This window comes from Sapajus apella, unplaced genomic scaffold (assembly GCF_009761245.1).
Source record: "Sapajus apella isolate SASKATOON/1434 unplaced genomic scaffold, GSC_monkey_1.0 scaffold57, whole genome shotgun sequence".
Taxonomy (NCBI): Eukaryota; Metazoa; Chordata; class Mammalia; order Primates; family Cebidae; genus Sapajus; species Sapajus apella.
The window spans coordinates 6,415,597-6,443,450 of NW_022436997.1; the positions used below are offsets into that span (position 1 = coordinate 6,415,597).

Genomic DNA, 27,854 nt, shown 5'->3' on the forward strand with positions numbered 1-27,854 from the left:
TTAAGGAAATCAGAAAAATAATTCATGATCTAAATGAGAAATTCAACAAAGATGTAGATAAGAGTGTTCAGCGGCAAAAACTGTAGGTGTTCGTGGCATTTGAAACATAAACAAAATTGACAAATCACTAGCTAAATTAAGAAAAAAAAAAGAAGTCCCAAATACATAAAACCAGTAACAAAAATGGAGACATTACATATATTACCACACAATGCAAAGGATCATTAATGTATATTATGAAGAACTATATATATCAACAAATTGGATAGCCTAGAGAAAACAGATAAATTCCTGGACATACACAACATACCAAGATTGAGCCAGGAAAAAATAGAAAACCCAAACAGACCAATAATGAGTAACAAGATTAAATTGTTAATAAAAAGTCTTTTAACACTAAAAACTCAAGAACTGATGCCTTCACTGCTGAATTCTGCCAAACTTTTAAAGAAGTTCTCAAACCATTTTTTATTGGAGGGGAAGGAATTCTTCCAAACTCATTCTACATGATCAACATTACCCAGATACTAAAACAAATACATTCACAACTATAAAAGCAACAGCAAATAGAGGATACTGTCTCCAATGAACATACGTAAATTAATAAATGTGATACATCAAATCTACAGAAAATAAGAAGCAAAATGTATCACCATCTTAATGGACTCAAGAAAGTAATTTTATAAAATTCAATGTCCCTTCGTCATAAAAACTCCAACAAATTAGGTCTAGAGGAATGTACCTCAACACAATAAAGGCCATATATTACAAACCCACAGCCAATATCATGCTGACCAGGGAAAAGTTGGTAGCATTCCCTACAAGAATTAGAAAAAGTAAAGGATGCCAAATTTTACCACACTTATCAACATACTATTGGAAGTTCTAGTCAGACTAATTAAACAAGAGAAAGAAATAAAAGGTATTCAAATTGGAAAGAAGAAAGTCAAATTGTCCCTGGTTGCAGATGACATAGTCTTTAGTATTAGGTTAATCTAGCCTCATAGAAGGAATTGGGGCATGTTTCCTCTATTTTGTTTTATGTGGAAAAGGTTACATAACACTGGAAATATCTATGATTTGAATATTTGATAACATTTTCCTATAAAACTATCTGGGCCCAATGGTATTTACAATTACTAATTTATTCTACAAATGTAGAATTATCAAGGTTTTTATTTCTTCTTGAATCAATGTTGGTAAGGTATAATTGTCTAGGATTTTGTTCATTTCATTTAAGTTTTCAAACCTAGTGCCATAAATATATACATATTTTTCCTATGCTTTTACTTATTTGCTATATATGTAGTTATCTCACTTTTTTATTCTTAAAATTATTTGTGCCTTTTTTCTTCAATAATTTTGCCAACATTTTGTTCATCTTTTCAGCCTATTCAAAAATCAGCTTTTAACTTTGCTGCTCCACTATTTTTGTGCATGTTATTTCTTTCCTTCTATCTATTTTTTTGGTTGCATTTATTATATCATCTTTTGTCTATTTACTTTATTACATTTTATATTTTATTTGTTTAATTAAACATTTTAAGGCTATAAATGTTTAAGCAAATTATTAGTTGCATTTAGCTAGTTTTTAAAATGTTGTCTTTTATTAATGGTCAATTCTAATTTTTTTCTAATTTTACTTATGGTGTCTTCTATGAAATATGAATTACTCATAAATTTGTTTTAAATTTTTAAAATATTCAATTATTTAAAAAGTTATCTTTTGGGATTCATTTTAACCTAATTATAACCTGGTCAAAAATGTCTTCTATATGAAACTATTTGCTTGACATTTGTTAATCTCCAATTTTGCAAATATGCCACATGTGCTTGAAAAGTAGGTGTTCTATAGATGTTCAGTATATTGACTTTGCTCAGCATGCTGTTTAAATGTTTTTATACTGGTTTTTGCTGCTTGATTAATTAATAACTAGAAGAAGTGTGTTTACATTTACTATGATAGTGAATTTATCTATTTCTCACTCTAGTTTCACTGCATTTCTGAGGGGTCCTATAATAGACTACTAAATCATTTCACCACAAGAATCATTTATTTCCAGTTAGTGTTCAATAAATGAATACATGCTATTGGGGGTTGAATTGTGTTCCCCAAAAGATATGTTGAAGTCCTAACCCCTGGTAACTGTGAATGTGGCATTGTTTAGAAATAAGGTCTTTGCAGCTGTATTCTACTCCAAGTGAGATCATAATGGATTAGTGTGGGCCCTAAATCCAATACTTTGTGTCCTTATAAGGAGAGAGAGATTTGAAAACACGGAAGAGACATACACAGAAGGCCATATAACAACAGGGGAAGAGATTGTAATGATGTTGCCACAGCCAAGACATTAAGGATTGCTGGCAACCACTATGATATGGCTTGGCTGTGTCCCCACCCAAATCTCATGTTGACTTGTAGTTCCCATAGTCCCCACCTGTCATGAGAGGGACCTGGTGGGAGGTAATTTAATCATGGGGGCAGTTACCTTCATGACGTTCTCATGATAGTGAGTGAATTCTCATGAAATCTGATGGTTTTAATAAGGGGCCTTTATCCCTGTCACTCAGCACTTCTTGCTGCCACCATGTGAAGAAAGACATGTTTACTTCCACTTCTGGTGTGATTTTAAGTGTCCTGAGGCCTCCCCAGCCATGAGAAACTGTGAGTCAATTAAACCTCTTTCCTTTATTAATTACCCAGTCTGAGGTATGGCTTTATTGGCAGCATGAAAATGAACTAATACACACCATAATCTAGAAATAGGCAAGGGAGGATTAATCTCTAGAGCCTTAAGAGAAAGGAGGGCCTTAAAGAACCCTTAAGTTTGGACTTCTAACCTCCAGAAGTGTGAGATAATAATTTTCTGCTGTTTTAATCAAAATCTAAAAAATTAAAAAAGACAAAACAAGTTTATTGGTTCCTAAACTAGATAAATTGGGAAAATATATACTCTGAGTAATTGGAAATATAATCTCCATAGCTCAAGGGGTCAGGACAATTCTGCAATACAGCCTTACTCACAAATATTGCTGGCCCCACTGAAATAATAGAGCAATAATACTATATAATCTTTTATTTTCTATTGTCCATAATTTAAAAATATCCTGTTAATATGATATCTGTTATCAGAGAGGAGGCATATATCATTGACAAATGCAATAATAATAATTCATTAATATTATCTTTGAAATAGAAAAAAACCCTTATGGGTAAACAAAAAATTATATTTTAGAAGAAATCTAAATCTTAATAAGAAGAAAAACAAGGTACAAAAGAATAGATGACCTTTAAGTTGTTCATCTTGATATTAGCATTATTAAACACTCTTTATGGTACATGCTGAATATCAAATATTGCTGAACAAGTAAATAAATAAATTACTCATATAACGACATGAACATATTAGACTATTATATACCCAGGGATTGGTACATTCAACAAAGAAAGGATGCTATTGAAGAAGAAATGGAGCTATGCCTCTTCAAAATTTTAGCAAGTTTATAATTTTATCTAGAACTATAACTTATTTCATATAATGTTTAAAACAGAGTTTCTTGTATTATCTGAGAACTTAATTTGCCCAGCTTTATACCTGTAGCTCCTAATATCAAATTTATAGTATGGAACCATTCCAAAATCATTTCTTTGAATTGTTATGCCAAATAGGCAATTGCATATTTTATTTTCTTATGTTCATGTGTTGTTTTCTTGTATTCCAGGAAACATGGCATACAGTAAACAAACATTTTACTATGAAAATGAAAAATATATATATTTACTTATATATATTTTATGTATATTAAATATACACATATTTATGTATACACACATATATAAACCAAAATTGCTAGAGAATATGTAATGTATTTTTAATAATGAAAGTTTAATTATGTACACAAAATGAAACATTCCTGTGTTCTTTTGCTTTGATGTATAAATGTATTTAGTGCAGCAGGAATCAGTATGTGTGATTTCTTTGTTTTCCTCAAAGCATCTGTAGGGCAAACATAAGATGTAGAACTGCAGAACACTGGCCTCTAAAAAACATTGTCAGGGTGGCGCCTCTTGTTTTATGGAGATCTTCTCTCACTGAAATATATTACTTATGACAGAATCTATCTTTGAATTTTAAAAATTTTGGATTAAAAAATTGTTGTATTATTCTATTGCTAGACGAATTGAGTTCTAAGTTTCACTAGGTAAAGTTGATATAAGATATGTCATCTAGAAATTCTCTAGGTAAAGTCGACATAAGACATGTCATCTAGAAATTTGTCATCTAAAAATATTACTGTATTTCGTTGATGGTAACCCAACTCCTCTTTTTCTGAAATTTTTCTCAATTTAAATTACTTTTCCATTCTTCATTTGGTTTAAGCCAATAGTTCTTAACCTGAAGTATTTTGCCACCACATACTTGGAGACATTTGGCAATGTTTGGAGACATTTTTAGTTGCCATACTTGGGGAGAGGTGAAATTGACACTTAGCATGTAAAAGCCAGGGATAGTATTAAAATCCTACAATGCACAATATACATGACACCATCCCCCAAACTCTGATGAAGACTTACCTAGCCAAAAATGCCAATAGTGCCAAGATTGAGAAATGCTGGTTTAACTTGTTTGCCAAGGTAGTCTTTGCTTTAGGGAGATGTTTTATCTCTGTCCAGTTTATTTATCATTTACCTTCTCATTCAATCATGAAGCAAATATTGTGAGAAAACTCATACTGGGCAGGCACCACACACACACACACACACACACACACACACACACACACACACGAACATACACACACACACACACCCAGAGAGATGAGATATATTTCTAGTTTGGTGTATTGACCACAGTATGTTTTCAGCCTACCATTCTAGCATTTTACTTCAGTCTTTCATGTACCCTCTGTGTTCTAATTTATTGTCAATTGTCTACTACACTTCTCTATCCTTTCTCACTGCCACACGTCTTATTCCTATGTGACTTTAATCTCCTACCTGTCACTGCCAATAATCTATAACTTTTGTATAAAAACCTGTCATGTCAAGAATATTCTTGAAAGATGGTGGAATTTTCTATCATTTACCTGTTAGAATAGAAATCTGTCTACCCAACTAGAAAATAATTACACTGGCATATTATGTGTGATGTAACTATTTTGGAACTGTGGAGGCTACTGAAAGTTCAAAACTTCCAGGGAAAAATTTGGACAATAAATCGCAGAAAATTTCTGTCAATTTCAGCTATAAACAGGCACAGCTGCCTATCCTTCATCATCTCAGCTCTATAGTGGGCAGCTGTGGCACACAGCTGTGCACGTGTTCCTGCAGCAACTTACACTCAAATTGCAGGAGCCAAGGTGGGAAAGAAAGACTCTGTTCTTCAAATATGAGCAATCTGTGCTCTGATTGATGATTTCAAATTATGATCATCTAGTTTCAAAAAAGAAGCAGATCATCATTATTATTACACCTCCTCTCATTGTTGCAAGTCCTTCCCGCTCTCTCTGTGACATCCAGGGGATTTAAAGGACTGTCATCGTTTCCCCAAGCTCTTCATTTTTCTTATTTTCCCTTTTTGGGAGTCAGACATTAATGACTACTATATTCAAAAGCAACTTATTGTATGTGAAAAATTAGAAAGAGAGTGTGTACACCCTAGGAAATGTGTAGGCTCAGAAAAGACCTACAAATATTGCAAGTTTGTTTATATCTTAGGCTTATTCTTAGCACAGTTTAAAAAATAAACAAAAACAATAACAAAAAAGCAGCAAGGCCTCATGGTAGATCTATTAGACAAAGACTTTTAAACAGCTGTCATAAAGATGCTTAAATAATTAAAGGAATATGTAGAGAATGTCAAGGAAATTATGTAAGCACAAAATGGAAATGTTGATAAAGTGATAGAAAACTGAAAACAAAACCAAAAGAAAATTCTGGAGTTGAAAAGTTCAATAATTACAATGAATAATTTGCTGGGCAAAATCAAAGGCAGATTTAAGCAGGCAGATGAAAGAATTCACAAACTTAAAGGTAGAAAAAGGAAAATTAAAGAGTTTGAGGAGCAGAAAAGAAATATTAAATAAAAGTGAACAATGTCTAAGGAGCCTGTGGAATACTATCACAGAGACCATACACACTATGGAAGTTCTAGAAGAAGAAGAAGAAAAAGGAATGACAGGGAGAATATTTGAAGAAAAAATGGCTGAAAGTTTCCAAATTTTAATGCAAGACATGAACATAAATATCTAAGAAGCACAACAAATTTCAGATAAGATAAACTCAAAGATATCTTAATTGTAATCAAAGTTTTGAAAAAGAAAGACAAAAATCTTACAAGAAGCAAGTGGGTAGTGGCCCATTACAAATGTAGGATTCTCGATAAAATTATCAGATCTCTTACTAAAAATTTTGGAGGTCAGAATGCAATGGACCAATAATACAGTTGTCCCTTGCTATTCATGGAAGATTGGTTTCAGGACCTACCATGGATACCAAAACCTGCAGATGCTTAAATCTATGATACAAATGGCATTGTATTCACATATAACCAACCCACATCCTTCCATGTATTTTAAATTATATTTAGATTTTTTTAATACCAAATATTATGCAAATTCTTTGGAAATAATTGTTATTTTATATTCCTTTGGAAATAATGATGAGAAAAAAATGTCTGCACATGTTCAGTACAGGTGGAATTAAAAAAATATTCTATATATGGTTGATTGAATCTACAGATATATAACCTATGAATATGGAAAATAAACTATTTATCCAAAGTGTTAAAAGATTGCTAAAATCCTACCAACCAAGAGTGTGCTAACCAAGACATTCCAAGATAAAGAAAAGCTGAAAACTTTTGTTTCTACTAGGCCTGTCCAACTCAAGAAGTTCCAGAAGGAGAAATGAAAGGACACAAGATAGCAACTTGAAGCTGCACAAAGAAGTAAAGATCATAAAAAGATAAACAGGTGGATAATTATAAAAGATAGTATTATTATTACAAGTTTGGTTTGTAACTACATCCTGTTTTCTATATAATTTCATTGGCTGAAGTATGTCAAATAATCATTGATTTATTTTGGGGGGTACACAACATATAAAGATGTAATTTTATGACATCAACAACAGGAAAAGGTATGGACAGAGGTGTAAAAGAGCACAGATTTTCTGTTATCAAAGTTAAAGTGGTATAAATCCAAATTAATATTAGAATTTCAGGATGTTAATTATAATCACATGGTAACCACACACACACACAAAATAGCTATAGAATACACACAAAAAAAGATGAGAAATAAATTTAAACATTTCACTGTTAAAAAGGAAGCCAAACATAAAAGACAATAATATAGAAATGAAGTACAAAGAAGCTGCAAAGCATATTAGGAAACAAAGAGCAAAGAGAAAACAAAGGGCAACGTGATAAGTTATGTTAAGCGTTAAGCTCCTATTACTGAGTTACTTCAAATGTTAATGTTTAAATTCTTCAGTAAAACTATAGAAATTAAAAGAATGGATTTTAAAAAAAGATTCCATTGTATTCTGTGTACAAGAGACTCACTTTAGATGTAAAACACAATAGATTGAAAGTGAAATAATAGGGAAAAAACATGTATTCTATCTAAACAGTAACCAAAAGAGAGTAGAGGTGGCTGTATCAGACAAAATAGAATATAAATTAAAAATGTTTACAAGACATAAAAGAGGACATTATATTTAATAAAAGTATCCATATAGTAGAATTATGTAAAACTATATAAACATTCATGCATCTAATTAAAGACCCTCAACATACATCAAGCAAAAATTACAGAACTCAAGGAAGAAATTGATAGTTCTACAATATTAGCTGGAAATTACAATACCTCGCTGTCAATAATGGATGAAAAAAAAAAGGCATAAGATCAGTACAAAAAGAGAGTACCTAAACAACTCATAAACCAACCAGATGTAACAAAGATATACAAAACACTCTAGTCAACAAAAAGAGCATGCACCTTTTGAAGTACTCATGGGACATTTCCCAGGATAGACCATATGTTAGGCTGCAAATTGAGTCTTAATAGGTTTAGTAGGTTAGTTATCATACAAAGTATCTTCTCTGACCAAAAGACCATGAAATTAGAAATCAATAACAGAAATAAAAATCAAAAATATATAAATTTGCATTAATTAAATAACAAAGTCATCAGAAACCAATGGAGTGAAAAAGAAATCACAATGAAAACATTTTAAAAAAAAGACTTGGAGATAAATTAAAACAAAAACACAAAAATTTCAAAGTATGGGACACAGTGAAAGCAGGGATAAGGGAAGAATTTATGGATGTAAACATTTTTGTTAAAACAAATCCAAATCAATAATCTGATATTACAACTTAAGGAACTAGAAAAAGAAGAATAAGCTAAAGCCAAGCTAACAGAAAGAAGAATATAACAAATATTAGAGCAGAGATAAACAAAATATTAATGGCAAAACAGTAAATAAATCAATGAAATTAAAATATAGTTCTTGGGTAAGATCCAAAAAATTGACAAACCTTTAGCTAGATGAATTAAGACAAAAAGAGAAATTACAAAATTCAGAAATGAAAATATGGACATCACTACCAACCTATAGAAACAAAACCTATTACTGGAGAATACTATCAACTATTGTACACCAAAAAAATAGAAAACATATGAAATGAACAAATTTTTAAAAACACAAAACCTACCAAGATAACTCATGGAGAAATAGAAAATAAGAATAGACCTATAACTGGTAAGAAGATTGAATTTGTAATACAAAATCTTCTACAAAGAAAAACTCTGGACCTGATGGCTGTCCTGATTAATTCTGCCAAACATTTAAAGAACTGATACCAATCCTTCTCAAACATTTCCAAAAAATTCAAGAGGAAAGGGTACTTCCTAATGCATCCTATGAAGCAGCACTACCCTGATACTAAAGCCAAACAAAATAACCAAAAGAAAACTACAAACTCTGAAAAATGTCCTCAACAAAATACTAGAAAACTAAATTTACAAGGATATTGACAAGATCATACAACAGACCAAGCGGAATTTATCCAAACAATGCAAAGACGGTTCAACATAGGAAAATTAATGTAATATATCACACCAACAGAATGAAAGGAAAAACAAAACAAAACATTTTTGTATTAGGCCATTCTTGCATTGTTATAAAAAAAGCTTTCTGAAATTGGGTAGTCTCTTTTAAAAAAGAGGTTTAATTGGCTCACGGTTTCACAGGATTTACAGGAAGCCTAGTTCTGGCATCTACTTGGCTTCTAGGGAGGCCTTACAGAGAGTTTTCAATCAAGGCGTAAGGTGAAAGGGAAACAGGTACATCACATGTTGAAAGCAAGAGCAAGTGAGAAAGAGAGGTGGTGGGTGAGGGAAGGTGCCACACACTTTTAAATGACAAGATCTCATGTAACTCTGGTCACAGTGTGAGCTTGCTTATTGCCAAGGGAATGGCACAGCCTTTACTGAGAAATCTGACTCTTTGGTTCAAACACCTCCCACCAGGCCCCAACTGTAACATCGGGCATTTCATTTCTACACAATATTTGGGTGGGGACAAACATATAAACTATATCAATGTTCATTCCCATTGCCGCAGCAAAAGTATTTGACAAAATTCAACATACTTTCATCATTAAAAACGCTCAAAAACTAGAAATAAAAGGAAATTAACTCTACATAATAAAAGTCATACATAAAAAAAAAAAAACCCACAGTAAGCATCATACCCAATGGTGAAAGACTGAAAGACTTTCCCCTAAGGTCTGAAACAAAAAAAAGGATGCTAATTTTTGCCACTTCAATTTAATATAGTAACGGAAGTACTAGACAAATCAGGCTAGAAATTAGGCAAGTAAGAAGGAAATTAAGGACCTCTAACCTGGAAAGAAAAGTAAAAATTATCTCTGTTTGCAGGTGATATGATTTTGCATATAGAAAACTCTTGTATGTAAAGGTTACAAACATACACACAAACTGTAAAACTAATAAATTAAACAAAGTAGCAGGATACATGGTCATTATGCAAAAATCAGTTGTGTTTCTACACACTAAGAGTGAACTATCTGTACAGGAAAATTTGAAAATAATTTTATTTACAACAGCATCTAAAATAATACAATGGTGTGATTATTGAAAGAGGTGAAAGAGTTGCACAATGACTACTACAAAACATTGCTGAAATAAAGAAGACATAAAAGAATGAAAATGCATCCTTTGATCATAGATTATAAGTTAATGTTGTTAAGATAACAATGCTACTTAAAGTAATTTATAGATTCAGTGCAATTCCTCTAAAAATTCCAAGGACATTTTTTACACATGTAGGAAAATCTATTCTAAAATTAGTATGGAATCCCAAGGAATCCTGAATAGCAAAAGACAATATTGAAAAATAAGAACACAGATAAGGGATTCACATTTCATCATTTCAAAATTTACTGCAAAGCTATGGTAATCAAAACAATGTGGTATTGGCATAAAGGTAGACTTGTAGACAGATTAAATGGAGTAGAGAGCTCAGAAACACCCCCTTGCACGTATGGTCAAGTTATTTTTAACATGGCCACCAAGACGGTTTGATGGGTAAAAGACAGTCTGCTCAATAAATATTGCTGAGAAAACTGAACATCTACATGCAAAAGAATGAAGCTGAACCCTTACTTAACACCATATACAAAAACTAACTCAAATAGAACAAATACTTGCATGTACAACCTAAAACTATAAAACTCCTAGAAGAAAACAAAGGACAAAATCTTAATGATGGTAGATTTGGCAATGATTTCTTGGAAATGACACTAAAGGCATAGGCAACAACAAAAAAAATAAATTAGATTTCATAAATTTATTAATAAAAGTGTACATGAAAAGACAATATGGACAGAGTAAAAAGGCAAGACATGGAGAAAATATTTGTAAGTGAGAAAAATATTTGCAAATAACATATCTGGTAAAGAATTAACATCCATTATATAGAAAACTTCTAAAACTCAACAACAAATAAACAAAAATGATTCAACATAAGCAAAAAACTTGAATAGACTTTTCTCCAAAAAGATATATAAAAGGCTAATAAGTACATGACAAGATGCTCATCATCACTAAGTATTAGGGAAATGCGAATTAAAATTATAGATTTTACTTCACACCTATTACGATGGTTACTATCAAAGAAACTGAAAATAACAAATGTTGGCAAGGATGTGAAGAAACTAGAACCTTTGTGCACTGTTCATGAGAATGTAAAATCATACAGCCACTGTGGAAAGCAGTATAGTGAGTCATCAAAAACTTAAAAACATAATTAGCATATGATTCAGAAATTCCACTTCTGAGTACAAATCCAAAATAATTGAAGGTCAGGCTTCAAAAAGATGTTTGTATGCCCATGGTTATAGCAGCATTATTTTAATAGCTAAAATTTTGAAGCAACTCACACATTCATTAATGAATGAATGGAAAAGCCAAATGTGGTATATATATGTACAATGGATTATTATTCATCCTTAGAAAGGAAGGAAATTTTGAAATATGTTCACCATGGATGCACCTGTAGAATATTATGATAGGCAAAATAAGCCAATCACACAAAGACAATTTTTTTATGATTCCACTTGCATGAGGTACCTAAAGACAAAAAATAGAATGGCAGTTGCCTGTGGCTAGGGTGTAGGGGGATGAACAGTTTAATGGGTATAGAGATTCAGTTTTATAAGATAAAAAGTGATGGTGGTGATAATTGTCCTATATTATGAATAACACTGAATTGTACACTTAAAAATCATTAAAATGATAAGTTTAAATAAAATGTCTTTTATTACAATTTTAAAAACTGGAAAAAAAGAAAAACTTTGTCCATGGCCTTGATTACTGCTTATTTTGCACAGCTCTAGCATTTATGGCTTCTAGTATGCATTTCTTAATTCTCTGGTATTTTTTTATGCATGTGAATTTTATCTCACCAATTACAAACTTCTGAAAACAGCAGCTAAATCTTTATAAGATTTTGCAACTTTTAGATTAACTGACATTTTGCTTTGAATAAATTAGTGGTTTTATTAATTTCATTAAAGTACTGATATCTATAATTTATGGTGAATTTGTTTTACAAAATTATAAACTGTGATAAAATGTTATATACACTATCCTATTTAATCATTATAACAATAGTGTGAGAAACTACTCATACATATATTCATTTAACAGTTGGAAAAACTGAACCACAGAGAGATTCATTTTTTTTTCAGTATGTTATAGCTGATACAGGGATATGAACTCAGTCCTGTTCAATTAGAAAGTCAAAATTTTAGCCCACTATGCTGCATTTAATAACAGCAATAGCAATAATAGCTATTATGATAGGCTGATAATTGATTCTAATGTTAACAGGTCCCAATCTCTGGAACCTAAAAATGCTACCTTGTTTAGAGAAAGAATCTATGCATGGGTGTTACATAAAAGATCAAGAGATCATACTGAGTTATAAGGTGTGCATTAAAGTAATCCCAAGTGTCTATGTAAGAGAAAGGTTCAAGGAGACTTGACCAACAGAAAAAGATTAGGCAACATGACTACAGAGGAACCTTTGCGATTATGTAGGCAAAAGCCATGAAATGTCAGCATCTAACAAAAGTCAGAGGAGGGAAAAGAAAGATTTTCCTCTACAACCTACAGAGGAAGTATGGCATTGTTGATGCCATAATTTTGGACCAGTGATACTGAAATTCACAGTTCTGTCTTCTAGAACAGTGAGGAAATAAATTTCTATTGTCCTAAGCTACCAATGTTGTGGTATTTTTTTATAGCAGCCACAGAAGATGAATACTAATGGTATCAGTTAAGTGCCTTAACATCACAGTCCATCAACATCACAAGAATGCCTAAGACTCAAAAGCAAAGGAAGCAAATTTTCATGTGATCTGAGAAAATCAGCATAATTTATGGATTTTTGTTGCTGTGGTTGTCATTACATTCTTGTAATTTCAAAAGTTAGACATGTCTCCTAAATATACAAGTTTACATTTTTATCCATTAATGTTTAATTTTTCGTTTCTGCCTCCCAAACCATTCAACATTACGTAGTGGACGATTCATGCTGCTTCTACATTGGACCTTTAAGTAGCATTTCTTTTTATGCATCTTATGTTTGTCAAGGTTTTATAATATTTGCTTTGATTCTATTATAGTAATTTACCATATGAGCTATAATCAGTTTGAAAATTGGGACGAAATCAAAAATTAACATATTTAATTGAGCACAAACTGTAAGCAAGAGACTGTGCAACCACCCATTGTAAACCAGGCACACATGAGCTTTGCCCCTAAGAATCATATAATTTTTGGGGGAAATGCAGGATACGCATAAAGAAAGACTTATTTGAGGTATACTTCAAGACTGCTAGAGAAGTATACCTATATGATGATTAGCATATTATTTATACAGGCAACAACTGGAGTAACATTCAGAGGAAGGGAAGATCGCTGTAGCAAACTGTATTTCCTCTGAGCCTTCCCTCAACTAGAAATCTAAACAGTCTGTCTTCTAACTATAACATTCCCAAATGTCTTGATAATTATAATTCTATGACTGCTTTGATATATGTTTATGCCCACCAATTCTGAGAAGTAGTTGGTTTCCATAAGAGTTCTTACTCTGAAGTCATTTGTTACATGGCCCAAGCTGTCCCAGAACTCGGCCCTTCTTTAAATAATTGTCTACCCAAGTCCAATTCAGGACCTGGGACACATTTTTTCCCATATCCGTTATACCAAATACAGTCACATAACTTAAAGAAGCCTCTCAAATACTAAAAATTTTATGTAATTAAATGATGACAACAAATCTTGTCGGTAATAGCACAGAACAATTTGGTGACCCATTTGTGTTCCATAGAGAATTAAAAGTAGCAAATCCTCCTTGCAAAAGCTGAGTTTTGCTGATAAAGGGTGATTCATTAAGAATTCTTTAGCCAAGCTCACAATGGAAGCCATTCAGAGGTACAGCTTAAGAGAAAAAGGTTTTGACAGACAGGCCAGCATCTTAAGGGGAAAAAAAATCCTATCTGTAGCAAAATAATGGAAGAAGGAGCTACAGTTCAGTGAAATCTTCAAGAAACCAGATACAATTTCAATAGCATTTTTCTGAATAGGAATTGGTGGTCTCTCACATTGGTGTTTACCCCATCATTTAGGTATGAAAGCCACCTTCCCAAGGTAGCCATGTGAAGGAGAAATAAGAGATGGCAGAAGCCAGGCAGAGCACAAAGGAGCATCAGGAAAGCCTTTTACTAAAGAATAAAAACACTCAATTGACTGTGTAAAAGAGAGAGAAAGGGCAGGATATGGATGGCTATGTGGTGAAAATAGTCAAATGATTATCATCCATCACAAATATACCTTGTTCCTTTATCTCTCTTGGTTTTATGTTGTCGCACTAATTGTGAGCAATAGTCTTTTGCACCCTTTCAAACCCAGGGTGCAATTCTTTGCCTGATTGTTCCTATGTGGTGTAAAAGAGTTTTTATAGCCATCAGATGTACGTCTTGTCTTCCCCATTAAATTGGAACATTCTTAAGGCAAGACATCATTCATTCATCCATTTAAAATAACATATTAAAGGATGACTGTGTGTCAAAATTATACAAAAAAAGATTAATAAGACATTTAGAGATCACACGGTTTACTGGACAAGAAGGAAAGAAAGACTAATAATTTTCATACAATATTGTCAAATATAGTAATTTAGAGGTTTTCTTTTTATTTTTTATGCTTGTCTCTATGTACTACTACTTAATTTTTTTTGTCTATTCATTCTTATTTTATGAGATACAAATCTCAGATCAAGAGAAAGACTGAAAACTTAGAATACAAAAGGGAATAAAAAGGGAATAGATTTTGTTATAAAATGAGAAAAGAAGGTAAAAGAAGTGGAAAAAAAATTGATTTAGAAGTTGTTTTGTGTATAACTCAGGTATGATCGACCTACACTAAATGCCCATATTCAAAGTTATACAATTTATTTCATTTCAGTAAAGGTATACACCTGTGAAACCATCACTGTAATAAAAACCATGAACATATCACCCCAAAAGTTTCTTTTCACCCTTTATAGCTCCTCCCTTTTTACCATTTCCAGACAATAATTGATCTGTTTTTTTTTTTTTGCATTTACTAGATCTCTTTTCTTCTTCCTCCCCTTCTTCCCTTCTTCTCCTTCTCCTCCTCCTTCTCCTCATTCTCCTCCTCCTTCTTCTTTTTGTCCTCCTCCTTCTCCCGCTTTTCCTCCTCCTTCTCCCTCCTCCTCCTCCCCCATTTCCTCTCCCCTCTTCCTCCTCCTCTTCCTTCTTCTCCTTCTTCTTCATCCTCTTCTTCTTCCTCTTCTCCTCTCCTTCTCTTCCTCCTTCTTCCTCCTCTCCTCCTCCCTCCTCCTTCCCTCTTCTTCCTCATTTCCATGTTTGTAAATTGTATATATTCTTTTTGTGTGTGTGTGTGTTTCTATTATTTCTACTTTAGCATTCTTAATGCTTCATTTTTTTTCCCATTTATTTATTTTATTGTATTTTAGGTTTTGGGGTACATGTGAAGAACATGCAAGATTGTTGTATAGGTACACACGTGGCAGTGTGATTTGCTGCCTTCCTCCCCATCACCTACATCTGGCATTTCTCCCCTTGCTATCTCCTCCCAGCTTCCCACCCCCCACCGTCCCTCCCTATTTCCCCCCAACAGATCCCAGTGCATAGTGATCCCCTCCCTGTGTCCATGTGTTCTCATTGTTCAGCACCCGCCAATGAGTGAGAACATGTGGTGTTTGATCTTCTGCTCTTCTCTCAGTTTGCGGAGAATGATGATATCCAGGTTCATCCATGTCCCTACAAAGGACACAAACTCATCGTTTTTGATGGCTGCATAATATTCCATGGTATATATGTGCCACATTTTCCCTATCCAGTCTATCATTGATGGGCATTTGGGTTGGTTCCAGGTCTTTGCTATTGTAAACAGTGCTGCAATGAACATTCGTGTGCACGTGTCCTTATAGTGGAACGATTTGCAATCCTTTGGATATATATCCAGTAATGGGATTGCTGGGTCAAATGGAATTTCTATCTCTAGGTCCTTGAGGAATCACCACACTGTCTTCCACAATGGTTGTACTAATTTACACTTCCACCAACAGTGTAAAAGTGTTCCTATTTCTCCACATCCTCTCCAGCATCTGTTGTCTCCAGGTATTTTAATGATCGCCATTCTAACTGGTGTGAGATGGTATCTCAATGTTGTTTTGATTTGCATTTCTCTGATGACCAGTGATGATGAGCATTTTTTCATATGTTTGTTGGCCTCATGTATGTCTTCTTTTGTAAAGTATCATCTGTTCATATCCTTTGCCCACTTTTGAATGGGCTTGTTAGTTTTTTTCTTGTAAATCTGTTTTAGTTCTTTGTAAATTCTGGATATCAGCCCTTTGTCACATGGGTAAACTGCAAAAATTTTTTCCCATTCTGTTGGTTGCCGATTCACTCTAATGACTGTTTCTTTTGCTGTGCAGAGCTGTGGAGTTTGATTAGGTCCCATTTGTCTATTTTGGCTTTTGTTGTCAATGCTTTTGGTGTTTTGGTCATGAAGTCCTTGCCTACACCTATGTCCTGAATGGTTTTGCCTAGATTTTCTTCTAGGGTTTTTATGGTGTTAGGTCTTATGTTTAAGTCTTTAATCCATCTGGAGTTAATTTTAGTGTAAGGTGTCAGGAAGGGGTCCAGTTTCTGCTTTCTGCACATGGCTAGCCAGCTTTCCCAACACCATTTACTAAACAGGGAATCCATTCCCTTGTTTTTGTCTGGTTTGTCAAAGATCAGATGGTTGTAGATATGTTGCGTTGCGTCCAAGACCTCTGTTCTGTTCCATTGGTCTATATCTCTGTTTTGGAACCAGTACCATGCTGTTTTGATTACTATAGCCTTGTAGTATAGTTTGAAGTCTGGTAGTGTGATGCCTCCCGCTTTGTTCTTTTTGCTTAGAATTGACTTGGCTATGCGGGCTCTCTTTTGGTTCCATATGAAGTTTAAGGTGGTTTTTTCCAGTTCTGTGAAGAAGGTCATTGGTAGCTTGATGGGGATAGCATTGAATCTGTAAATTATTTTGGGCAGTATGGCCATTTTCACGATATTGATTCTTCCTAACCATGAACATGGAATGTTTCTCCATCTGTTTGTGTCCTCTCTTATTTCATTGAGCAGTGGCTTGTAGTTCTCTTTGAAGAGGTCCTTTACATTCCTTGTTAGTTTTATTCCTAGGTATTTTATTCTCTTTGTGGCAATTGTGAATGGAAGTTCTTGATTTGGCTCTCTTCAAGTCTGTTATTGGTGTATAGGAATGCTTATGATTTTTGCACATTGATTTTATATCCTGAGACTTTGCAGAAGTTGCTTATCAGTTTCAGGAGATTTGGGGCTGAGATGATGGGGTCTTCTAGATATACAATCATATCATCTGCAAAGAGAGACAATTTGATTTCCTCCTTTCCTATTTGAATACCCTTTATTTCTTTATCTTGCCTGATTGCTCTGGCTAGAACTTCTAGTAGTATATTGAATAGGAGTGGTGAGAGAGGGCATCCTTGTCTAGTGCCACATTTCAAGGGGAGTGCTTCCAGTTTTTGCCCATTCAGTATGATATTGGCTGTTGGTTTGTCATAGATAGCTTTTATTATTTTGAGATACTTTCCGTCAATACCTAGCTTATTGAGGGTTTTTAGCATAAAGATCTGTTGAATTTTGTCAAAGGCCTTCTCTGCATCAATTGAGATAATCATGTGGTTTTTGTTTTTGGTTCTGTTTATATGGTGAGTTACGTTTATAGACTTGCGTATATTGAACCAGCCTTGCATCCCTGGGATGAAGCCTACTTGATCATGGTGGATAAGCTTTTTGATGTGCTGTTGCAATTGGTTTGTCAGTATTTTATTGAATATTTTTGCATCTATCTTCATCATGGATATTGGCCTGAAGTTTTCTTTTCTTGTTGAGTCTCTGCCGGGTTTTAGAATCAGGATGATATTGGTCTCATAAAATGATTTGGGAAGAATTCCCTCTTTTTGTATTGTTTGGAATAGTTTCAGAAGGAATGGTACCATCTCCTCTTTGTATGTCTTATAGAATTTGGCTGTGAACCCGTCTGGACCTGGGCTTTTTTTGGGTGGTAAGCTCTTAATTGCTGCCTCAACTTCAGACCATGTTATGGGTCTGTTCAGGGTTTCAGCTTCTTCCTAGTTTAGGCTTGGGAGGAGGCAAGTGTCCAGGAATGTATCCATTTCTTCCAGGTTTACTAGATTGTGTGCATAGAGTTGTTTGTAATAATCTCTGATGACGGTTTGAATTTCTGTAGAATCTGTGGTGATATCCCCTTTATCATTTTTTATTGCATCAATTTGGTTATTCTCTCTTTTCTTTTTTATTAGTCTGGCTAGTGGTCTGTCTATTTTGTTGATCTTTTCCAAAAACCAGCTCCTGGATTTATTGATTTTTTGAAGGGTTTTTTGTGTCTCTATCTCCTTCAGTTCTGCTGTGATCTTAGCTATTTCTCATCTTCTGCTAGACTTTGAGTTTTTTTGATCTTGCTCCTCTAGCTCTTTCAGTTTTGATGATAGGGTGTCAATTTTTTATCTCTCCTTACTTCTCATGTGGGCACTTATTGCTATATATTTTCCTCTAGGGACTGCTTTAAATGTGTCCCAGAGAGTCTGGTAAGTTGTGTCTTCATTCTCGTTGGTTTCAAAGAACATCTTTATCTCTGTCTTCATTTCATTGTTTATCCAGTCAACATTCAAGAGCAAGTTGTTCAGTTTCCATGAAGCTGTGCAGTTCTGGGTTAGTTTTTGAATTCTGGGTTCTAACTTGATTGCACTGTGATCTGAGAGACTGTTTGTTATGATTTCCGTTCTTTTGCATTTGCTGAGGAGTGATTTACTCCCAATTATGTGGTCAATTTTAGAGTAAGTGTGATGTGGTGCTGAGAAGAATGTATACTCTGTGGATTTGGGGTGCAGAGTTCTGTAAATGTCTATTAGGTTTGCTTGGTCCAGGTCTGAGTTCAAGTCCTGGATATCCTTGTTAATTTTCTGTCTGGTTGATCTGTCTAATATTGACAATGGGGTGTTAAAGTCTCCCACTATAATTGTGTGGGAGTCTAAGTCTCTTTGCAAGTCATTAAGAACTTGCCTTATGTATCTGGGTGCTCCTGTATTCGGTGCATATATATTTAGGATCATTAGCTCTTCTTGTTGCATTGATCCTTTTACCATTATATAATGTCCCTCTTTGTTTTTTATGATCTTTATTGCTTTAAACTCTAATTTATCAGAGATGAGAATTGCAACTCCTGCTTTTTTTTGCTCTCCATTTGCTTGGTTAATCTTCCTCCCTCCCTTTACTTTGAGCCTTTGTGTATGCTTGCATGTGAGATGGGTTTCCTGGATACAGCATACCAATGGGTTTTGGCTTTTTATCCAATTTGCCAGTCTGTGTCTTTTGATTGGGGCATTTAGTCCATTTACATTTAGGGTTAATATCGTTATGTGTGAATTTGATACTGCCATTTTGGTGCTTGCTGGCTGTTTTGCCCATTAGTTGATGCAGATTCTTCATTGCGGTGATTCTCTTTACCATTTGGCATGTTTTTGGAGTGGCTGGTACTGGTTGTTCCTTTCTATGTGTAGAGCCTCTTTCAGGAGCTCTTGTAAAGCAGGCCTGGTGGTGATGAAATCTGTGAGTACTTGCATGTTCCCAAAGGATTTTATTTTTCCTTCACTTATGAAGATTAGTTTGGCTGGATAGGAGTTTCTGGGTTGAAAGTTCTTTTCTTTAAGGATATTGAATATTGGCCCTCACTCTCTTCTGGCTTGTAGGGTTTCTGCTGAGAGATCTGCTGTGAGTCTGATGGGCTTCTCTTTGTGGGTAACTCGACCTTTCTCTCTGGCTGCCCTTAGTATTTTCTCCTTCATTTCAACCCTGGTGAATCTGACGATTATGTGCCTTGGGGTTGCTCTTCTTGACGAATATCTTTGTGGTGTTCTCTGTATTTCCTGGACTTGAATGTTTGCCTACCTTGCTAGGTTGGGGAAGTTTTCCTGGATAATATCCTGAAGAGCATTTTCCAGCTTGGATTCATTCTCTTCATCACATTCAGGTACGCCTATCAAACGTAGATTAGGTCTTTTCACATAGTCCCACATTTCTTGGAGACTTTGTTCATTCTTTTTTACCCTTTTTTCTCTATTCTTGCCTTCCAGTTTTACTTCATTGAGTTGATCTTCAACCTCTGATATCCTTTCTTCTGCTTGGTCAATTCAGCTGTTGATACTTGTGCATGCTTCACGATGTTCTCATGTTGTGTTTTTCAGCTCCATCAATTCATTTATATTCCTTTCTATTTTGTCCATTCTCATTAGCATTTCGTCAAATCTTTTTTCAGTGTTCTTAGTTTCTTTGCATTGGGTTAGAACATGGTCTTTTAGTTCACAGAAGTTTCTTACTACCCACCTTCTGAAGTCTGATTCTGTCATTTCATCAGTTCTCCATCCAACCTTGTTCCCTTGCTGGTGAGGAGTTGTGATCCCTTTTAGGAGGAGAAGTGTTCTGGTTTTGGGTGTTTTCATCCTTTTTGTGCTGGTTTCTTCCTATCTTTATGGATTTATCCACCTGTCGTCTTTGTAGTTGCTGGCTTTCAGACTGAGTCTCTGAGTGGACGTTCTGTTTGTTGATGATGAGGTTATTTCTGTTTCTTGGTTTTCCTTCTGACAGTCTGGCCCCTCTGCTGTAGGTCTGCTGAGGTCCCCTCCAGGCCCTGCTTGCCTGGAGATCACCTGCAGCAGCAGCTGAACAGTAAGGGTTGTTGCCAGTTTTCTTCTTCTGCTATCTTTGTCCCAGAAGGATACCTGCCAAGTGTCAATCTGATCTCTCCTTTATTAGGTGGCTCTTTGGATATACAGGGGTAAGGGGGCTGCTTGAGGAGACGGTCTCTTCTTTATAGGAGCTCAAATGCTGAGGTTTGAGCTCCGTTTTTCATTCAGAGCTGCTGGGCAGGTACGTTTAAGTCTGCTGCAGCAGATCTCATAAACTGCTTTTTGTTCCCAGGTGCTCTGTCCCAGAGATTTAGGGCTTTATGAGTTTCCATTATGCTGCTGCCTTCTTTTTTTTCCTTCAGAGCTGCCCTGTGCAGCAAGGAGGCAGCCTAGTCACTGTCTGCCTGTAGAGGCTTTGCTGAGCTGCTGTGGGCTCCGCCCAGCTGCTGAGTGAACTTCCCTGCAGTCCTGTTTATATGGGTGTAATTAGAACTGCCTTGGCAATGGTGGCCCACCTCTGTTAAGGTGGAGCCTCTCTGCAGTGGTGGGTTGCCTTGGCAACGGTGGGCTGCCTCAGCAATAGCAGGTTGCCTTGGCAACGGCGGGCTGCCTCAGCATTGGCTGACTACCTCTGTAGCGGCAGGCTGCCTCGGTAATGGCGGATGCCCCTCCCCCACAGAGCTGGACTGTCCCGGGTTCAGCTGCGCTTGCTGTGAAAGTCTCAATCCAGAGAGTTTCTGATTGCTGTTCTTTTGTGAGGGTGGGACCAGCCGAGCCTGATCACCTGGCTCCCTGCGTCAGAGCCTTTTTTTTTTTTTTTTTTTTTAAGTTGGTGTTTCAGTTGCCTGTTGAAGAGGCGCTGGGGTCTGTGTTTTTCCCGATGACTCACTGTGCTGGCTTAAACAGCACACTGAGATTTGTGGTGCTTTTTTTGCCCTGGAATCTACTGTCCTGGTTCCCTGCTCAGTCCTCTTTTTGAACAGACGAATGGGCGACTTCCCGTGGCTCCAATCGCCAGCCAAAAGGGCACCCGGACCAGTGTATTTTGTATGGAGAGCCGCTGCTCTGGGGCACCGACAAAGCAGCTGCGTGGGGCAAAGCAGCAGCGCCGGCAGGCACAGCCGCGGTGGCTGAAACAGCCGCACTGGTGACCCATGGAGCTCCTCCACCTGGGAATTGCCTAGTCTGTGGGCAATAAAAATGCGGCGTCCACTCATCCTCCACGCTTTCACTGGGAGCTGCAATCCTGAGCTGTTCCTAAACGGTCATCTTGTATCGTATCCAATTGTATATATTCTTTTGTAAATTATCTGTTAATATATTGTGCCCATTAAAAAAATATGTTGTTTCTTATTTATGTGCTTTAAGAGTTATTTACATATTTAGGAAACAAGTTCATTATCAGATGTATGTTTTGCAAATATTGTTTTCCCAGTTGTGGCTTGTCCTTTTATTATATTAACAGTATCTTTGATGGGAAGAAGATGTTAATGTTGATGAAGCCTAGTATATAACTTTATAAATAGATCATGCTGTTAAATTTTTATCTAAGAAATCTTTGTCTAAACTATAGTTGTGGCTGGGCACAGTGGCTCATGCCTGGAATCCCTGCACTTTGGGAGGCTGAGACAGGTGGATCACTTGAGGTGAGGAGTTTGAGACTACCTGGCCAACATGGCAAAACCTCATCTCTACTGAAAATACAAAAAATTAGTTGAGCGTGATGGCACATGCCTTTAATCCTAGCTACGTGTGACGCAGAGGCAGAAGAACTGCTTGAACCTAGGAGGTGGAGGCTGTAGTGAGCTGAGATTGTGCCACTGCACTCCAGCCTGGGTGACAGAACAAGATTCCATCTCAAAAACTAAATAAATAATAAATAAAAAAAATAAAGTTGCAAAAATTTTCTCCTGTTGCCTTCGAGTTTATTAATGGTAAGTCTAGGATTCATTTTGAGATAGTGTTTATATATATGGATTCAAGGTTTATTTTTTTGTTTGTTTGTTTTGTTTTTGCTTTCTTGTACATAGGTATAAAAAAAGTTTCAGCAATATTTGCAGGAAGACACTCCTGTCTTCATTGAATTAACATAGTATCTTCATAAAAAATCAGTTGTTCATGCCATTGAACTGTATACTTAAAAGCAATGGAAATAATAAATTTTATGTTATGTATATTATATAAAATGAAAGAAATCATCAAGCTATAAACTTGATGAAAAGTCAGTTTTAGTGACATGACTCTCTATACTCCCATACTACAATATTTTGATAACTCCACTTTTAAAATAAGTTGTATAATTAGGTAATGTTAGGCCTCAAACTACGTATTTTTTCAAAGTCTCAAAATACAGCTATTCTAGATCTTTGCATTTCTATATGAATTTAAGAATCATTATGATAATGTCTACAAAGAAGCCAGCTGAGATTTTGATTGTGATTACATTGAATCTATAAAGTAATTTGGCAGTAACTGACATATTAACAATACACAGGCCAGGCGCAGTGGCTCATGCCTGTAATCCCAGTACTTTGGGAGATGGAGGTGGGAGGATGACCTCAGCTCAGCAGTTTGAGACCAGCCTGGCCAACATGTTAAAACCCCATCTTTGCTAAAAATACAAAAATCAAGCAGGCATGGTGACACATCTCTGTAATCCCAGCTACTCAGGAGGCTGAGGCAGGAGAATTACTTGAATCTAGGAGGCAGAGGTTGCAGTGAGCTGAGATCATGCCGCTGTACTCCAGCCTGGATGACAGAGTAAGACTGCATCTCTAAATAAATAAAAATACACAGTCTTCTGCAATCATCTTACCTGTGGGACAAAGTATCTGTCTCTATTTAGTTATTAAATTTATTGTGTCAGTATTTTACAATTTCAGTAGACAGGTTTTTCACATCTCTTGTCAGATTTATATCTAAATATTTTATTTTTATACTATTATAAATCTTAGTTTTCAAATTTTAAGCTTCAATTGTTTACACTAACACATAGAAATATAATTTACTTTGATAAGTTGATTAATCTTCTATTCTGTAATCTTAAGTGGCTTACTAGCTTTGTAACTTCTTTTGTAGATCTCATCCAAATTTGTATAGACAATTATGTTTTCTGTCAATAAAGACAGTTTTACTTTCTTGTTTCCAATCTGAATGCCTTTTATTTTCTTCATTGCACTGATTAAAAGCTTTAGGGAAATGCTGGACAGAATTGGTGAGGGCAGACATCTTCAACATGTTCTGATCTTAGGGGAAAATATTCAGCTTTTCACCCATTAAGTGTGATATTAACTGTGGGTTTTTGTAGATATTATATTTAAAGTTGAGAAAGTTCCCTCTATCCCTGACTTGCTAAGAGTTTTTAGCAAGAATGGATATTGGACTTTCTAAAATACGTTTTCTATGTCGTATGTTTTTTAGTCTATTTATATAATGAATTTCAAGTTAGATCAATCCTGCATTCCCAGAATAAATGCTACCTGGTCATGACATATTTTAAGTAATATATATTTTGTGATTGAATGTATTAGTCTGTTCTCCTATTGCTGAAAAGGACTCCCTGAAACTGAATATTTTGTAAAGAAAAGAGGTTTAATTGACTCATGGTTCCACAGGCTGTACAGAAAATATGCCTGGGGAGGCCCCAGGAAACTTACCATCATGGTAGAAAGGGAAGAGAAAGGAGGCATATCTTATATGGCCAGAGAAGAAAGAAAAGAGTGAAGCAGGAGATGTTGCATAGTTTTAAACAACCAGATCTCATGAGAGCTCACTCACTATCACAAGAACAGAAAAGGGGAAATTTGACCCTATGAACCAATCACCTCCTACCAGGCCCTTCCTACAACATTGGAGATTATAATTCAACATGACATTTAGATGGAGATACAAACTGTATAATTGGATTTATCAAATTTTATTTAGAATGCAGATTTATGAGATAACTGAATGTTTTATTTCTTTTCTTTTAATGTAATTGCCTGGTTTTATTAGCAGATAATGCTTATTTCATAGAGTTAAGTGGGAAAGATTTCCTCCTTTCCGTTTTCTGGAAGGGTTTGTGTAGAATGTATATTATGTATTCCTTAAATGTTTCATACAATTCAACAGTAAAGCCAGTTGAGTTTTATCTTTCAGTTCCACTGAAGATGGAGTACAAAACAGTACCTCTATGTTTTACACACTAATCACTTTTTCTGTCTAATTTGCTCTTAATTTTACTCAGGGTATTTTTTATTTTAGTCATTGTAGTGGTCATTAGTTGAACTCTCATTTGGGTTAATTTATATATATCTTTCATGCTTCTGATTAACTTTTTGTACATATGGAAAAGAGTTATAAGAACTTTCTTAACATTCTTTGACAATTTTAAGATCTCTATCACACCATGGTCAGTTTCAATTGATTTATTATTCTATTCAATATAGAAAATGTTTCCTTGCTTCTATTCATACCTAGTATACTTTAATTATATGTCCAACATTCTAAATTTTACCTGGCTAAATGCTGTATATTTTTATATCCTTAAAAATATTTTTGAGCTTTGTTCTGACATGCACTTAATTTATTTAGAAACACTTTGGTACTTGCAGGCTTGATCAATTCATCATTTGTTAGTCAGTTCTAGAGTCGTGCTCGGTCTACAGTAATTATTTCCCACTACTAAGGAAAAATCTCTAACGTCCCATGACCTATGATTTTTTTTTCTAGTCAGTCCTATGGAAATAATGATACTATTCCAAGATGTGATTCAATGCTAGGTGGTGTTTCTTCTAATTCTTTCAGTTGACTTTTACTATAGTTTCAGATAGTTTCCTCATGACGTTGCAATTATTAGTACTCTGCTAAGTGCCTTAGAATAACCCTGCTGTCCAGCATGAGCTCTTTGCATAGTCTCTCCTCCCTGGTACCCTGTCGTGTGAATTCCAGTTGCCAAGGTCTCCTCAGAATTTTAACTCCATCTCCTCAAGTGTGTGAGTCCACCAGTATCTGCCTGGATGCCTTGTAGCCCAAAAATTCTCATGGTAGTCAGCTAGAGAAATCATATAACTCATTCATTTGTTTTCTCTCTCTCAGAGATAACTCTGTTTTGTTACCTAACATTCAGTGTCTTGAAAACTTACAAAATAGCCTTTATCATCTCTATATTTGTAGCTTCAGAAGGGAGGACAAATCTGTTCCTGTTACTCCATGATGGGCAGAAGCAGGAATTTAAAACAGCACTGACACTGAAGTAACCCAGAAAACAGTTTAAGTGAAAAAAAAACCCAGCAGATTTAAATTTCAGAGGAAAAAACTAGGCCAAGTTGTTGATGAATTTTTTGGATTCATAAAGATGAGAAAGAAGAGAAGATCTGTGGTAAGAATATTTTAATACAATTATTATTATTTATGGTATGACATTGCTTACTACATGAGTTCTGAACTTCTTTTGTATGTTTTATACACTGGTATTACATTCAGGAGTTAAAACATGAACTCTTACCGATGCAGGAAAATAAATAGTATAACTGCTTTATCCAGTTTGCCAATAAATAAATGATATAATTAAAATAAGGAAATATAAACTACTAAGTATTCTTTTTGCATATTTGAAGTACTTTGTTGGATATTCTTCATTGTATCCTTTGAACTTATTTTCTATTCTTTTCACTCCTCAGTGTTCAGGGAAGTTAATCTGTATTGAATGAATCAGCCACTCATATTCTCTAGTTTCTGGCTGCTTGTAGGAAATGGGAGGAGCCAGCAAAAATATCAGAATGGGAGAGGACAGAGTGAAGTACTCACTTCCCAGTTTCCTTCTTGTATTACCACAGGTGCCCAGTAAGAGATTTCTTTTCCATAGGGCACGAAATTCTCTTTCTGGTGTACTACTATTGTAAAAATCGAATAGCTCCCTCTTCATAAACACAATTGTTCTCTTCAACAGCCCCTTCGGCTTAAGGCTATTAATGGCTGCTGTTGGTAGGTCCTGGGAGCTTTGCTATCTCTTGTCATTTTTTCTTAATTCTCACATCTATTAAAAATTATATTTCAAACTAAATATTCTTCAAACCCTTCTTTGTATGCTCTCTGTTGTTTGAAGGAAACTAACTAGAAAATGGTATTTTTTTTTTCTTTTTAAGAAACAAAGACTCACTATGTCGCCCAGGCTGGCATGCAGTGGCCCAATTTTGGCTCATGCAGTCTCAAACTCCTGGGCTCAGGGAATTCTCCTGCCTCAGCCTCCTGAGTAGTTAGAACTACAAACATGTGCCACCATACCCAGCAAAATTATTTATTTATTTAAAGATGGGATCTCACTATATTGCCCGAGATTATCTTGAACTCTTGCCTAAAGTAGTCCTTCTTTCTCAGCCTCCCAAACCACATGGGTTACAAGCATGAACCACTGTAGCTGGCCAACAAATCTTAAGTAATTTTTTTTGTTTGAATCCATTGTTTGTCAGATTTAAGGTTATCATTAAAACATATTTCATACTGGATACTTAATGTGACTTTTATAACATATTGTATCAGTGTAAAATCCTGATTTTGACAACAATATTCTTATATAAAATGTTATTACTGGAGAAAGAGAGGAGAAATTACATAGAAATCCTCTGTATTATTTTTGAAATGTAAAATCTTGGCTGGGCGTGGTGGCTCACGCCTGTAATACTAGCACTTTGGGAGGTAGAAGCATGCCGATTGCCTGAGTTCAGGAGTTCGAAACCAGCCGAGGCAACCTGGCAAAACCCCATCTGTACTAAAAATTACAAAAATTAGCTGGGTGTGGTGGCACATGCCTCTAGTCCCAGCTACTCAGTAGGCTGAGGTAGGAGAATTGCTTGAACTCGGGAAGTAGAGGTCACAGTGAGCCAAGATCACACCACTGCACTCCAGCTAAGCAACAGGGTGAGACTCTGTCCCAAAACAAACAAACAAAAAACAAACAAACATAAAAAAAGAAAAAAACTTTTAAAAGTAGTGAAAA

General features: G+C 35.2%; 1 long non-coding RNA gene across 1 annotated transcript; it reads right to left on the reverse strand.

Moving 5' to 3' along the window:
- Positions 1–905: 905 nt before the first annotated feature.
- Positions 906–22,269, reverse strand: LOC116528246. The gene is made up of 3 exons (XR_004258942.1): positions 22,257–22,269; positions 21,276–21,278; positions 906–977 (listed from the first exon to the last, which is right to left on the reverse strand). It is a non-coding gene; the product is annotated as an uncharacterized LOC116528246 (long non-coding RNA).
- Positions 22,270–27,854: the final 5,585 nt, after the last annotated feature.